Source organism: Hordeum vulgare, chromosome 3H (genome assembly GCF_904849725.1).
Source record: "Hordeum vulgare subsp. vulgare chromosome 3H, MorexV3_pseudomolecules_assembly, whole genome shotgun sequence".
Taxonomy (NCBI): Eukaryota; Viridiplantae; Streptophyta; class Magnoliopsida; order Poales; family Poaceae; genus Hordeum; species Hordeum vulgare.
The window spans coordinates 86924977-86940814 of record NC_058520.1 but is presented as its reverse complement, the minus strand read 5'-3'; positions in this window follow the sequence as shown (position 1 = coordinate 86940814).

Genomic DNA, 15838 nt, shown 5'->3' with positions numbered 1-15838 from the left:
GTCCAAGTAAGGGCAGTACCCAAGCGCCGGTCCACCCACATATCAAACTATCAAAGTAACGATCGTGAATCATATGAACATGATGAAAACTAGCATGGCAGAAACTCACGCGTGTCCTCGGGAGCGTTTTTCCTCCTATAAGACTTTGTCTAGGCTTGTCCCTTGCTACAAAATGGATTGGGCCACTTTGCCGCACCGTTGCTACTTTTGTTACTTGTTGCTCACTATGAATCATCTCACCACACAATCACTTGTTACCGATAATTTCAGTGCTTGCAGATATTTCCTAGCTGAAAACCACTTGTTAGATCCTTCTGCTCCTCGTTGGGTTCGACACTCTTACTTATCGAAAGGACTACGATTGATCCCCTATATTTGTGGGTCATCAAGACTCTTTTCTGGTGCCGTTGCCGGGGAGCGAAGCGCCTTTGGTAAGTGGAAATTGGTAAGGAAACATTCATATAGTGTGCTAAAATTTGTTGTCACTTGTCACTATGGATACTAATCCTTTGAGGGGCTTGTTCGGGGTATCTTCACCTCGAACGGAAGCACAAATAGTTGCTCCTCAACCTGCTGCACCTACTGAAAATATTTGCTTTGAATTTCCTTCGGGTATGCTTTAGAAACTGCTGGCTAATCCCTTTACAGGAGATGGAACATGACATCCTGACTTGCATCTAATCTATGTAGATGAAGTTTGTGGTTTATTTAAGCTTGCAGGTTTGCCCGAGGATGAGGCCAAGAAGAAGGTCTTTCCTTTATCTTTGAAGGATAAGGCATTGACATGGTATAGGCTATGTGATGATATTGGATCATGGGACTACAATCGGTTGAAATTGGAATTTCATCAAAAGTTTTATCCTATGCATTTAGTACATCGTGATTGGAATTATATTTATAATTTTTGGCCTCATGACAGAGAAAGCATCTCTCAAGCTTGGGGGAGGCTTAAATCAATGTTGTACTCATGCCCCAACCATGAGCTGTCGAGAGAAATTATCATTCAGAACTTCTATGCTCGGCTTTCTCATGATGATCGCACCATGCTTGACACTTCTTGTGCCGGTTCTTTTATGAAGAGAGATATTGACTTCAGATGGAATTTATTGGAGAGAATTAAACGCAACTCTGAAGATTGGGAACTTGAAGAAGGTAAGGAGTCAGGTATGAATTTCAAGTTTGATTGCGTTAAATCCTTTCTTGAAACAAATACCTTTAGTGATTTTAGCGCTAAGTATGGACTTGACTCTGAGATAGTAGCTTCATTGTGTGAATCATTTGCTGCTCATATTGATCTCCCCAAAGAGAAGTGGTTTAAATATCATCCTCCTTTAGAAGTCAATGTAGTTAAACCCAATCCAGTTGAAGAGAAAGTCATTTCCTATAATGATCCTATTGTTCCCACTGCTTACATTGAGAAACCACCTTTTCCTATTAGGATAAAGGATCATTCTAAAGCTTCAACTGTGATACGTAGAGGCTACATTAAAACACCTACAACCCCTGAGCAAATTAGAGTTGAACCTAGCATTGCTATTATCAAAGAACTTCTGTCCGACGATGTTGAGGGACATAATATTCACTTATGTGAAGATGCTGCTAGAATTGCTAAACCTCACGCTAGAGACAAACATAGGCCTGTTGTTGGCATGCCTGTTGTTTCTGTTAAGATAAGAGATCATTGTTATCGTGGCTTATATGACGTGGGTGCTAGTGTTAGTGCAATACCTCAATCCTTATATGATGAAATCAAAGACGAGATTGCACCTGTTGAGATAGAGCCTATTGATGTCACTATTCAGCTTACCAATAGAGATACTATCTGCCGTGTGGGAATTGTTAGGGATGTTGAAGTCTTGTGTGGTAAAACGAAGTATCCTGCTGATTTCCTCGTTCTTGCTACCACACAAGATAGCTTTTGTCCCATCATATTTGGCAGACCTTTTCTCAATACCGTCAATGCTCATATTGACTGTGAGAAGCAAACTGTCACTGTTGGCTTTGAAGGTGTGTCACATGAGTTCAGTTTCTCCAAGTTTGGTAGACAACCTCATGAAAAAGAGCTGCCTAGTAAGGATGAAACTATTGCCTTAGCTTCTATTGTTGTGCCTCCTACTGATCCCTTAGAGCAATACTTGCTTGAGCATGAAAATGATATGCATATGGATGAAAGGGATGAGATAGATAGAGTTGTCTTAGAACAATATCCTATCCTTAAGAATAACTTGCCTGTTGAACTGCTTGGGGATCCACCCCCACCAAAGGGTGATCCTGTGTTCGAGCTTAAACAGTTGCCTGATACTCTTAAGTATGCTTATCTCAAAGAAAAAGAGATGTATCCTGTTATTATTAGTGCTAGCCTCTCAGAGCATGAAGAAAAGAAGTTACTAAAAACTCTGAGAAAGCATCATGCTGCTATTGGATATACTCTTGATGATCTTAAGGGCATTAGTCCCACTCTATGCCAGCACAAGATTAAAAATGATCCTGATTTCAAACCAGTTGCTGATCATCAGAGGAGATTAAATCCTAAGATGAAAGAAGTAGTGAGAAAAGAAATATTAAAGCACCTGGAAGCAGCTATTATCTATCATGTTGCTCATAGCGATTGGGTGAGTCCGGTGCATTGCGTCCCTAAGAAGGGAGGTATTACCGTTGTCCCTAATGATAAGGATGAATTGATCCCACAGAGGATTATTAGTGGCTATAAGATGATGATCGATTTTAGGAAATTAAAATAAAGCCACTAGGAAAGATCATTACCCTTTGCCTTTTATCGACCAAATGCTAGAAAGAATGTCTAAACACACACACTTTTGCTTTCTAGACGGTTATTCTCGTTTCTCCCAAATACCAGTTGCACAATATGATCACGAGAAAACCACTTTCACCTGCACTTTCGATACCTTTGCTTACAGACGTATGCCTTTTGGATTCTGTAATGCACCTGCCACCTTTCAAAGATGTATGATGCTATATTCTCTGACTTTTGTGAAAAGATTGTTGAGGTTTTCATGGATGACTTCTCCGTTTACGGGTCTTCCTTTGATGATTGCCTCAGCAACCTTGATCGAGTCTTGCGGAGATGTAAATACACCAACCTTGTCTTGAATAGGGAGAAGTGCCACTTTATGGTTAATGAAGGCATCATCTTAGGACATAAAATTTCTGAAAGAGGTATTGAAGTCGACAAGGCTAAGGTTGATGCAATCGGGAAAATGCCATACCCCACAAATATCAAAGGTATAAGAAGTTTCTTTGGTCATGTCGGTTTCTATAGAAGGTTCATTAAAGACTTCTCTAAGATTTCTAGGCCTCTTACCAATCTCTTGCAAAAGGATATTCCTTTTGTCTTTGACGATGATTGTGAGGAAGCCTTCGAAATACTTAAGAGGGCTTTGATAACTGCACCTATTGTTCAACCACCTGATTGGAACTTGCCTTTTGAGATCATTTGTGATGCTAGTGATTATGATGTTGGTGCTGTTCTAGGGAGTTGACAAGAAGTTGAATGTTATTCACTATGCTAGTAAAACTCTAGACAGTGCCCAAAGAAACTATGCTACTACGGAGAAGGAATTTTTGGCAGACGTGTTTGCATGTGAAAAGTTCAGGTCTTACATAGTTGATTCCAAAGTCACTATTCACACTGATCACGCTGCTATTAAGTACCTCATGGAGAAGAAGGACGCTAAACCTAGACTTATCAGATGGGTTCTCTTGCTACAAGAGTTTGATTTGCACGTTGTCGACAGAAAGGGTGTTGATAACCCCGTAGCAGATAACTTGTCTAGGTTGGAGAATGTTCTTGATGACCCACAATCTATTGATGATAGCTTTCCCGGTGAGCAACTGAATGTCATCAATACTTCACGTAGTGCATTGTGGTATGCTGATTATGCAAACTATATCATTGCCAAATATATACCACCTAGTTTCACATACCAGCAAAAGAAGAAGTTCTTCTTCAACTTGAGGCATTACTTTTGGGATGTGATACGTGTCCATCGTATCTACTTTTCCAAACTCTTTTGCCCTTGTTTTGGACTCTAATTTGCATGATTTGAATGGAACTAACCCGGACTCACGTTGTTTTCAGCAGAATTGCCATGGTGTTGTTTTTGTGCAGAAATGAAACTTCTCGGAATGTCTTGAAAATTTACGGAGAATATTTCTGGAAAATATGAAAAATACCTGCGCAAAGATCCACCGGAGGGGACGGGCCAGTGGGCCACAAGCCCTGTCGCCGCGGCCACCCCCCCCCCCCCCCCCACAGGCCACGGCAACCAAGCTTGTGGGGCCCACGTGGCTCTGCCGCCCCCAAACTCAGCTCTATTTATTCCCTTTCGCCCTGGAAAAATCAGGAGAGAAGATGTCATCGCGTTTTCGACACGGAGGCGCCGCCACATCCTGTTCTTCATCTGGAGGGCAGATCTGGAGTCTGTTTTGGGCTCCGGATCAAGGAGATCATCGCCATCGTCATCATCAACCTTCTTCCCTCTCCAATTCCATGAAGTTCTAAATCGTTCATGAGTAATCTATTCGTAGGCTCGCTCGGCGGTGATGAGTAGGATGAGATCTATCATGTAATTGAGTTAGATTTGACGCGGATTGATCCCTAGTATCCACTATGTTCTGAGATTGATGTTGCTACTACTTTGCCATGCTTAATGCTTGTCACTAGGGCCCGAGTGCCATGATTTCAGATCTGAAATTATTATGTTGTCACCAATATATGTGTGTTTTAGATCCGATCTTGCAAGTTGTAGTTACCTACTATGTGTTATGATCCGGCAACCCCAGAGTGAAAATAACCGGAACCACTCCCGGTGATGACCATAGTTTGACGAGTTCATGTGTTCACCAAGTGCTAATGCGTTGGTCTGGTTCTTTATTAAAAGGAGAACCTTAATATCCCGTAGTATCCATTTGGACCCCGCTGCCACGGGAGGATGGACAATAGATGTAATGCAAGTTATTTTCCCTAAGCACGTATGACTACACACGGAATGCATGCCTACATCACATTGGCGAACGGGAGCTAGCCACATATCTCTCCGTGTTATAACTGTTGCATGATGAATGTCATCCAACAAATCACCGATCCATTGCCTACGAGTTTGTCCCACTGCTGCTGCTACTTGCTACTGCTGTCACTATTGTTGTTCCTTGCCACTGCTGTTACTCGTTACACTGCTGCTACCTGCTACAATACTTTTTCTGGCACCGTTGCCGGGAAAGAATATTTTCCGTCCACTGGCAACTTACTGGCGCCATTGATACAACAGTTAGGAATAGTCTGTCATCAACAGACCGTTTCTGGCACCGTTGTTATCATACTACTTTGCTACTGATACTTTGCTTGCAGATACTAATCTTTCAGGTGCGGTTGAGCTAATGCCTCAACTGCTAATACTTCAGAATATTCTTTCACTTCCCGTCGTGTGAACCAACAAATTTGGGTTGAATACTCTACCCTCGAAAACTGCCGCGATCCCACGCGCTAGTGGGCTATTGCAAGACAATTGCTAATTGTTGAGCAACTGGAAGCAGCTCTTTTCTGGCTCCGTTGCCGTGGAGGCATCAAGTCAGGAATAGTTGCACGTCAACAGGATGATCCTCACCTTTATAAGGAAGGAGTAGATGTTGTTATTAGATGTTGTGTACCTGAACATGAACAGGGACAGATCCTACAGAAGTGTCACTCCGAGGCATATGGAGGACACCATGCGGGAGATAGAACTGCACACAAGGTATTGCAATCAGGTTTCTATTGGCCCACTCTCTTCAAGGATGTCAATAAGTTTTTCTTGTCTTGCGACGAATGTCAAAGAGTAGGTAATATCGGTAAACGTCAGGAAATGCCTATGAACTATTCACTTGTCATTGAACCATTTGATGTTTGGGGCTTTGATTATATGGGACCTTTTCCAAAATCCAATGGGTATACTCACATCTTAGTTGTTATTGATTACTTCACTAAGTGGCTAGAAGCTATCCCCACTAGTAGTGCTGATCACAACACTTCTATCAGGATGCTTAAAGAAGTTATCTTCCCTAGATTTGGAGTCCCTAGATATCTAATGACCGACGGTGGTTCACATTTCACTCATGGTGCTTTCCGTAAAATGCTTGCTAAGTACGATGTCAACCATAGAATTGTGTCTCCCTATCACCCTGAGTCCAGTGGTCAAGTAGAGCTAAGTAATAGAGAGATTAAACTGATTCTGCAAAAGACTGTCAACACGTGTAGAAAGAATTGGTCTAAGAAGCTCGATGATGCACTGTGGGCTTATAGGACTGCCTATAAGAATCCCATGGGCATGTCTCCGTACAAAATGGTGTATGGTAAAGCATGTCATTTACCTCTTGAGCTAGAGCATAAAGCTTATTGGTCAATCAAAGAACTCAACTTTGATTTCAAACTTGCTGGTGAGAAGAGGTTATTTGACATTAGCTCACTTGATGAATGGAGAACTCAGGCATATGAGAATGCCAAGTTGTTCAAAGAGAAGGTTAAGAGGTGGCATGATAAGACGATACAAAAGCGTGAGTTCAATGTAGGTGATTATGTCTTACTATATAATTCCCGTTTAAGATTCTTTGCACGCAAGCTTCTCTCTAAATGGGAAGGTCCCTATATTCTTGAGGAAGTATATCGTTCCGGTGCTATCAAGATCAACAACATGGATGGTAATTGTCCGAGACTGGTTGTAGCGACCCGACTCGAAACGAGTCAAGCCTCTATGTTTCTGTGCCATCCCTGGATCAGTATGCTGGCACACACAGTACATCAATGTATATATCAAAGTGCAATCACATGTAAATAGCGTAAAACTGATATATACCTTAAATATCTCAGCGGAAGCAGTCAAGGGAGTGGAGTCCCAATAAACACCAACGGCAAGTTGAGTGTAGACCGTAACCCTGAATCGTACTATTACTCGTCGAAGAAAAATATCTGCAACATAAGACGTTGCAGCCGTGTAGGTCAGCATATTGAATATGCCGGCAGGTCACATACGAGAGGGGATAAAATATCATCTATACTATATGCATATATGGCGGGTGGGGCTATAAGTTTTTAGCGTAAAACAAGTTTTCTACGACATCAAGAGAGGGCTAAAAGCAAAATGTTACTACATTGTTGGTTGTTAACGAGATGGTTCCACCAACCAATTCTCGTACCCATGTTGTCAATAATACCCACATCAATATTATTATTTGTGTTGAGAATTTCAGATAACTTCAGTTCCTTTGGCTCAAGTTGTCCATGACCGTGGACACGGCTAATCGATTAGGTTTGAGTACTCTGTAGAGTTTTGCACACGTTCCCCACAAGATTTGATCGCCTCCAAGTATGTCCTCGCACTTCAGGGTGTTTGAAGACCGGATGATCAAAACATGGTCTTTCAATGGGTCCCTCTGAATCCCTGTCGGTGCCCATCCATTCCTACCGTTCTTCTACATCTGCTAGCACCGCCTGTCCAGAGTCGCCGCGTTGTCCAACCAAGCCAGAGCCCATAATGACTTGTGGCTGTGCAGGTAAGCCTTGGGTCTTGAAAATATCCGTCCGTCTCTTTGAGCCTGGGTGAAGCTTTCCGTAGGATGTCATGGCCTCTCCAGCATCCCGGGTCATCCACTGGGTTCTCCAGGGAGCCGATCAACCGTCCTTCACCCAGAGTTGCATTGCGTCCGAGGTCTTGAAAATCTTGTCTTAACCGGTCTTGATTATTTAATCAACCTCGCATCACTCGTGTTATGCACTCAACCGAAATCCCGTCTACTCAAGCATGGCAATATGAAATTTGTCGTCCCGGGCCAAGTAACGGGGTTGTGGGGTGCCTACCACATGATACTACAATATGTAACCATAATTTCCAAGTACCTACTCAGCATGCAATTGGGCATAGGATGGTAGAACTACGATGCATAAAACATAGGTGATAGTATGATCAAAGTGACTTGCCTGGTGATGTTGATGAAGAAGAATTATCGTTCTCGAGAAATAACTTGATAGACTATTCGTCACTCTCCGATGAAATCTATATAACAAACATCTCATTCACATAAGCACTCATACTAGCAATCATTCTAGCAATCAAAACAAAAGAGGGAGCGAATAAGAATCCGAAAGAAACTTCAACTAAAACTAGGAGTCTTCTACTACATCAAACACTAAATAGTTTTTTTTTCTAACTGAAAATAAAACATTAAATAACAGAGAACTAAGATATAAATTTAACCAAGATAAAATAAAGTATTTTACATAAAACTATTTTGGAAGTATTTTCAAATGGGAGTTGAAACAGTAGAGAAATCAATTGCAAGTTATTAGAGAACTAGAAGTGATTTCATGATAACAAATAAAATAAAAATAAAAACTAGTTGAGAACCTATTGTTTAACTAACACAAACTAAACATAAACTTTCTTAAATATAAAAGAAATTAATTTAAAAACAATTATAGAAAAAGAAATAGCCATAATCCTAAAAGAACTAAAACAGAATCTGTTTTGGTAAAACCCCAAGTAAAAATATTTAAAAAACACTGAAACTGAAACTACTGAAAGATATGATCAACAGGAAGCAACAGCAAAAAGAATCAAATTAAAAGCTATTTTTAAACTCCCGGAATAAGCAAAACAAGCTTTAATTCAAATCTGATCTAACTCAATTTTTATAAATCCAAACATAGACAAATTATATATCTACAGAAACTGCATAAAATTTGTGATCCAACACAAAAAGAATCATCTAATTTGGAGTAACACACTAATAGATCTGAATTTTCTAAGATTGCAATTTTCTGAACAAACTGCAATACGGGATTTCGTGAATCTCACCATGGGTGACAGAGAGGAAGAACTCCGGCGAGGTAGCTGCTCCGGCGAGGTGGGGAGGTCGCCGGCAGGGAGGGGGAACGGCGGAGGGGGTCCCGGAGGCGAGGAAGGGGGCGTCAGGGGCTCCTGGGCGTTCTTCTGTTCGGCTCCTTGCAGGAACAACAATGGTGGGGGTGTCGTGGCTACGGGCAGGGAGAGGGCGAGCTGCTGGGGAAAATGGAACGAGGAGAGGAGGGGCGTTCTTATAGGGGTGGTGGGAGGCTCGGGAAGGAAGTGTAGCCCGCGAATCGGGGGAGGGAAACTTCGTGGGAAGCTTCTGCCATGGCCACAGAAGGAAGCTCGTGAGCAGGAAGAAGAAGGTGGATTGGGCGAGATTGGTTTCCTAACGTGGCCCAAGTACATTCCTAAAATAAGAGATCTCTTTCCTTTTTATTAAAACAGGAATTAATACGATTAAAAGGAAATAGAATATCCTCGGAATATAGGGGTATAATATATTAAAATTTTCAGAAAAATAAATCCAAAAAGATGGGCATTTTTCCACTACCAAAATAAATACTACAAAAAAAGTGTTTTTTTAGGAAATCCCTAAATGCTTTATTTTTTTTGCAAATATTTTCTCAAATAAATCTTGGGTTTCATAGCTCAAATATTTCAAAGAATATCCCCGGGTTTTGGAGGGTCATGTTTCTCCTCTCTTTTTCTTGCTTGACAAGATATGGTTCCGACATTCCGTGAGTGTGGAAGAAACAAAATGCAAAGCAAAATCGAAAGGAATTCCAATGCCACCTTGATTCAAATTCTTTATAGTTGAATAAGTCATGCTATCTTCTCTCGCTGATTTTTTTTTTTAAAAGATGAATTTGAATTCACAGGAAAAAGGGGAAAGTCATTTTATTCCCTCTCATTCAAAAGTTTTGAAAAGTTTCAAATTTCACACAAGTTTCAATCACTCAAGGAAACAAACAAACAATCTTATAATTTTATTAACATTCCAAAATTTGGGATGTTACAAACCTACCACACTTAAAAGGAATCTCGTCCTCGAGATTCTAAGAGGCTAGAAAGAAAGGTTAGGGTTTGGTGGTCTTCTAACAAATCCAACCTCCGGCAAAGTGGGATGCTACCACATTTCAAAATAAGGATTACTGGCCCCTCAAAATGTTTTAACGGTCGTCTGGGGTTTTGGCAACTGACTTCTCACAGTCTTCATACTAAATCCTTTGGTGATGCTCTCCCGTTATATTCATAACGTTTCCATCAAAATCGAGGGTTCCTCTGTTGATATAAGCTTCTTCCGTTACTAGGTCTTCTTAACTGACAGTCTCGTGGTCAATTCTAAATAACCTATCGACGATTCTCATGGTGGTCTACCATTTGTGGTTATCCTACAGAGAGAGGGGTCTTGGTTTCATCCTCACCGTAAAATTTCTTACGCGTGACAACAGGTGCCATGTACATGGGGCTTTCAGTATACCATTCTAAGGCTTAAACAAAAGCTTCAAAGAACGTCGTCTCTCTATATGGGTAAGTCTCTCAGATTTACCATTCTGAATAGCAAGATAAATGATAAGAGTAAGTCGTCATGGTGATCAATCCATTCCGCACCCAAATCACTTCTCTGTATAAGGTTTAGCGAATCTCGCATTCTAACACTTGGGCATCCTCACAAGCATTGCAGAATTTCTCTTGTCCACGAACGAAGTTCGGATAATCCATTGGTTCTGCAAGCTGAACGAAACATCTATCGTATCTTCACAACTCTCAGGTTTTCGTATGCTCCTAAGAAAACGTTTGCTGATCCATCATAGCTTCTTCCATAGATCATATTCATTTCATAATCAATCCTTTATTACATCCTTAATTTCTTATCAAAAACTCCAATTCAAAACTACTCTATTACAAATGTTGCCATCCACATTGGTCGGTATGGTCAAGCATTTCTGCCAATTTATTCATCTGCCTCTCTTGGAGGTACTTTAGTTCCACTGGAACTTTCCAATGTGCTCCTTGAAATCATCCATCTTTTTGCTTCATCATGGTGGTATGAGCTTCATCTCCATCATCTCCGCACGTACCTCACTCAGGTATTCCTGGTATGACGGAGTCTTGCTTCAAGTATTTCTCCAATCTGACGTATGGCTTCCATGGCAGCTTCACGAACAGCATCAAAGAAGGTTGCTCGTGGTACACGCGAAATGAAAAAGTATTGCCCCATAGTCTTTGGACAAACTCCTTTCACATGGTGGAGGTGTACTTCCACATACCAAAGTTCCACTCCACTTTCCATGAATGGGTAGCCTTTGTAGACTGCATCCCCTTCAAGATGAACGTGCTTCATCATGTCCTTCAGGATTTTCGGGTAATCATGATCACTGGTCAGGGTCATGATCGTTTCTGGGCCTTTGAGGAATGACTCGTAGAGAGTTTCCATCTGAAGGTGTCAGTAAATAGGTACTCATAGGAATGTATATGTCTCCTTGGTAATCATGGTACATTCCTACTCAGTGGGTCCTGTGGGGTTTTACCGATTACTACCACACTTAAATGAATTATACTCATGCCTGCATAGACCACATTTTCTCATATCCTCATAAATGTTCAGAGATCTTTGCTCGTAGAGAAACAACGCATACATTTTCAACATAGGCAATCATGAGACAATAAATTCCATTTATTCATGATGTTATTACAATCTCAGGGACTTCTGTTACAAAAATTTCACTTCATGATCTCATGAAAAACAAGAGTGCTTCGGATCACACTTATTGCCATGGTCAAAACTTAACTACTCCATTCTAGCTTTCTTCCTTTGCGGACAATCGCTAGCAAAATGTCCTGCTTCCTTGCAACGAAAGCAAATGAGTTCTACAAGTATCGAGGCTTCTTAACTTTTGCTTTTGCTCCTGGGATTTCCGGCTTCCTTCCTGAGCACATGTATTTGTGGTGGCCAAATTCCATACACTTGTAACATCTGACATGACTCAGGTCTATGTCTGCAGAGATTTGGCTCTTCCGAGGGTACTTTTTCTTCTTTCCGGACTCCTTTATTTTGGCCAGTTCTTCTATTTCAAGTGGATCAAACTCCACTTCTTCCGTCGGGAAGTTTCCCAGATACTCTTGGCTTCTCTTCGTGCAGTCCTGTGAATAATGTCCTTCTTCTCCACATGAGTAGCATGCATTGGAGAAAAATCTGGTCAGACCTTGTCCATCAGGGTCTTCAATATTTTCGTTCATCACCGGTCCTTCTAGAATCTTCTTCTTGAGGGTTTCCTTCACTGCATCTTTCTGCTTCTTGACAACTTGTTGTACCTTGGGGTAAATGTGACACTGAGCTGGGTAGTGGGTGGTACCTTCACAAAGGAAACAAGTCACATGACTACTTGGGCACTCCTCAGCTGGGTGATTTTCTTCACAATGAGTGCATCCATCCTTGTGTTCTTCCTGGGTGTGTCCTATTTCTCCACAGATCTTGCATGCACAAGTCTTCTTCTTCGGGTTATCATAGCACTTCTGAATAAGACGGGATCTTAACAGAGTCTTCTTGAATTCGTCCCAAGTTTCTGCTCCACTAAATCCTTGTATGGCATGGTGCATTTTCCACCAGATAGCAGCACTTTGGGTAAAGTACTAGAGAGCATGTTCCACTTCATACTTCCTTGAGATCAAGTTACTCCCGAAGTGGTTCTCCATGTTCCTAATCCATATTTCAGCTTCAAGTTGGGTCATTGGTCCAGAGACTACAAGTCCAGCTTCATACTCCATCTGGTAGGGTTGAGGTTTTGGAGATGAGACGGGTAAGAGAGGGAGGGAGATACACACAATACAAACAATATTTTTTTTGAGAATAGGTTTTATTTGTGGCCGTCGGAAAACACACACCAATGACGACTCACAAATCATCGTATCTAACGTGGGCATATAACAGGGGTTTGGACTTTTAATGGTCATATAATTATTCGGACACTTCAGGGTCTTCGAGTTCTTTGGGTCTTGAGAGTCTACTGTTGGTGTAGCTTCAATTGCATGATGAAATCCTCTTTACTTTGAAGTAGAACTCCGTTGATTCTTCATGAGGTCAAAGGGGTAAGGGGATTGTATAACTATTTGTGGTGAGAGAGAACATTTGATGAAATCAGAAGAGATGAGAAGTGAAAGGTGTTCTCGAAAATAAGATTTTTGAGAGATCCTATCCTAAGAAATTTCCAGTTTCTAGGGTCACGTCCTACAGTCAACATGTGCTCTGATACCATTTCTGTAGCAACCCGACTCGAAATGAGTCAAGCCTCTATGTTTCTGTGCCATCCCTGGATCAGTATGCTGGCACACACAGTACATCAATGTATATATCAAAGTGCAATCACATGTAAATAGCGTAAAACTGATATATACCTTAAATATCTCAGCGGAAGCAGTCAAGGGAGTGGAGTCCCAATAAACACCAACGGCAAGTTGAGTGTAGACCGTAACCCTGAATCGTACTCTTACTCGTCGAAGAAAAATATCTGCAACATAAGACGTTGCAGCCATGTAGGTCAGCATATTGAATATGCCGGCAAGTCACATACGAGAGGGGGTAAAATATCATCTATACTATATGCATATATGGCAGGTGGGGCTATAAGTTTTTAGCGTAAAGCAAGTTTTCTCCTACATCAAGAGAGGGCTAAAAGCAAAATGTTACTACATTGTTGGTTGTTAACGAGATGGTTCCACCAACCAATTCTCGTACCCATGTTGTCAATAATACCCACATCAATATTATTATTTGTGTTGAGAATTTCAGATAACTTCAGTTCCTTTGGCTCAAGTTGTCCATGACCGTGGACACGGCTAATCGATTAGGTTTGAGTACTCTGCAGAGTTTTGCACACGTTCCCCACAAGATTTGATCGCCTCCGAGTATGTCCTCGCACTTCAGGGTGTTTGAAGACCGGATGGTCAAAACATGGTCTTTCAATGGGTCCCTCTGAATCCCTGTCGGTGCCCATCCATTCCTACCGTTCTTCTACATCTGCTAGCACCACCTGTCCAGAGTCGCCGCGTTGTCCAACCAAGCCAGAGCCCATAATGACTTGTGGTTGTGCAGGTAAGACTTGGGTCTTGAAAATATCTGTCCGTCTCTTTGAGCCTGGGTGAAGCTTTCCGCAGGATGTCATGGCCTCTCCAGCATCCCGGGTCATCCACTCGGTTCTCCAGGAAGCCGATCAACCGACCTTCACCCAGAGTTGCATTGCGTCCGAGGTCTTGAAAATCTTGTCTTAACCGGTCTTGATTATTTAATCAACCTCGCATCACTCGTGTTATGCACTCAACCGAAATCCTGTCTACTCAATCATGGCAATATGAAATTTGTCGTCCCGGGCCAAGTAACGGGGTTGTGGGGTGCCTACCACATGATACTACAATATGTAACCATAATTTCCAAGTACCTAGTCAGCATGCAATTGTGCATAGGATGGTAGAACTAGGATGCATAAAACATAGGTGATAGTATGATCAAAGTGACTTCCCTGGTGATGTTGATGAAGAAGAATTATCGTTCTCGAGAAATAACTTGATAGACTATTCGTCACTCTCCGATGAAATCTATATAACAAACATATCATTCACATAAGCACTCATACTAGCAATCATTCTAGCAATCAACACAAAAGAGAGAGCGAATAAGAATCCGAAAGAAACTTCAACTAAAACTAGGAGTCTTCTACTACATCAAACACTAAATAGTTTTTTTTGTTCTAACTGAAAATAAAACATTAAATAACAGAGAACTAAGATATAAATTTAACCAAGATAAAATAAAGTATTTTACATAAAACTATTTTGGAAGTATTTTCAAATGGGAGTGGAAACAGTAGAGAAATCAATTGCAAGTTATTAAAGAACTAGAATTGATTTCATGATAACAAATAAAATAAAAATAAAAACTTGTTGAGAACCTACTGTTTAACTAACACAAACTAAACATAAACTTTCTAAAATATAAAAGAAATTAATTTAAAAAAAATTATAGAAAAAGAAATAGCCATAATCCTAAAAGAACTAAAACAGAATCTGTTTTGGTAAAACCCCAAGTAAAAATATTTAAAAAAAAACTAAAACTGAAACTACTAAAAGATATGATCGACAGGAAGCAGCAGCAAAAAGAATCAAATTAAAAGCTATTTTTAAACTCCCGGAATAAGCAAAACAAGCTTTAATTCAAATCTGATCTAACTCAATTTTTATAAATCCAAACATAGACAAATTATATATCTACAGAAACTGCATAAAATTTGTGATCCAACGCAAAAAGAATCATCTAATTTGGAGTCACACACTAATAGATATGAATTTTCTAAGATTGCAATTTTCTGAAAAACTGCAATACGGGATTTCGTGAATCTCACCATGGGTGACAGAGAGGAAGAAATCCGGCGAGGTAGCTGCTCCGGCGAGGTGGGGAGGTCGTCGGCGGGGAGGGGGAACGGCGGAGGGGGACCCGAAGGCGAGGAAGGGGGCGTCAGGGGCTCCTGGGCGTTCTTCTGTTCTGCTCCTTGCAGGAACAACAATGGTGGGGGTGTCGTGGCTACGGGCAGGGAGAGGGCGAGCTGCTGGGGAAAATGGAACGAGGAGAGGAGGGGCATTCTTATAGGGGTGGTGGGAGGCTCGGGAAGGAAGTGTATCCCGCGAATCGGGGGAGGGAAACTTCCTGGGAAGCTTCTGCCATGGCCAGAGAAGGAAGCTAGTGAGGAGGAAGAAGAAGGTGGATTGGGCCAGATTGGTTTCCTAACGTGGCCCAAGTACATTCCTAAAATAAGAGATCTCTTTCCTTTTTATTAAAACAGGAATTAATACGATTAAAAGGAAATAGAATATCCTCGGAATATAAGGGTATAATATATTAAAAATTTTAGAAAAATAAATCCAAAAAGATGGGCATTTTTCCACTACCAAAATAAATACTTGAAAAAAAATGTTTTTTTAGGAAATCCGTAAATGCTTTATTTCTT